This window comes from Gavialis gangeticus, unplaced genomic scaffold (assembly GCF_001723915.1).
Source record: "Gavialis gangeticus isolate Ggan-Ray unplaced genomic scaffold, GavGan_comp1, whole genome shotgun sequence".
Classification (NCBI taxonomy): Eukaryota; Metazoa; Chordata; order Crocodylia; family Gavialidae; genus Gavialis; species Gavialis gangeticus.
The window spans coordinates 67,751,647-67,752,794 of record NW_017729032.1 but is presented as its reverse complement, the minus strand read 5'-3'; the positions used below and the strand labels follow the sequence as shown (position 1 = coordinate 67,752,794).

Here is a 1,148-nt window from a genome sequence, read left to right as displayed (position 1 = left end):
GTGTGTGTGTGTGTGTGTGTGTGTGTGTGTGTGTGTGTGTGTGTGTGTGTTTGTGTATGTGTGTACCTGCCACAGGGGCAGGGAGTAGGGCTGCAGCAGGGGCAGGGAGTAGGAGTGTTCTTCAGGGGCAGCAGGGAGCTATGTGGCAGCAGGGTTGCAGGGGGAAGGGGCAGGGGGCTGCAGGTTGGGAGTGAGAGGCACTGGCAGGGCTGAGAGGGACAGGGGGCTCCGGGTCAGGAGTGAGGGGTATCATCAGGGACAGGGGGGTTGCAGGTCCGAAGTGAGAGGCAGCAGCAGGGCTGGGGGTGCTGTGGCTTAGGAGTGGGGGGCAGGAGCAGGGCACCGGCATATCACTGCCCCCCCCATCATATACTCCCTCCCCTCCTTCCTCCCACAGGTGTCCTCTTGTTTGAAACTGGAAATATGGTAGCCCTACTCTTGGAAAACTGGATTCAGTCTCTGTCTCTACCACAAAATATGTACCACTAGGCAAGTTACTTAAATTACACTTTCCAAAGACGACCACTAATTGTGTGTGCCTCATCTGCTGGATGCCCAACTTTATACTCAGGGGTCCTGTCATAGGCACAACCTGGGCATACTGAGTTTGGCTTGGTGTTAGAGGGTCATAACCCAGGAATCCAGAGTTGAGGGTCTAGGCAGGGTTAAGGCAAGGCAAGGGGCAGGCTATGAGGCAGTTTAGGTAGGAACTAAGAACAAGGGGGCAGGCTAGGAAGATGTTCAGGCAGGGACTGAGCAAGGTCCACAGCAGAAGCTAGGCAAAGGATCAGGGGATTCAGAGGCACTGGTTAGGAGATGTACAGTTACTCCTGATTAGAGGTGAATTATGATTTATTGTGGCCCTGGGAAAACACAAAATTGGAGGCTCCCTGTCCTACATGGGAGCTGGACTCCAGCGGGGGCAGGGGTCCCTCCCCCTCCTGGTGCTGCTGCTATCAAGGGCGTGGCGGGACTCCATGCTCCATGAGAGAGGCTGGGTGGACTCAGCTGGGAGGGAAGGGGTGGCACATGTCCATTTCTCCTCCATGCTCCTTGTTCCCCCTTTCCCCCACCATAGCCAGAGTGGAGCCCAGCAGTGCGAGGGCAGATGCAGGCTTCCCACTGTGGGCTCAGGGATCTCCCTCTCC

General features: G+C 56.5%; 1 protein-coding gene across 3 annotated transcripts in view; it reads right to left on the bottom strand.

Annotated features, from left to right (window-relative positions):
• ERICH6B (glutamate rich 6B) overlaps window positions 1-1,148 on the bottom strand; it is a 101,398-nt gene that overhangs the window by 72,555 nt on the left and 27,695 nt on the right. The window lies entirely within an intron of this gene.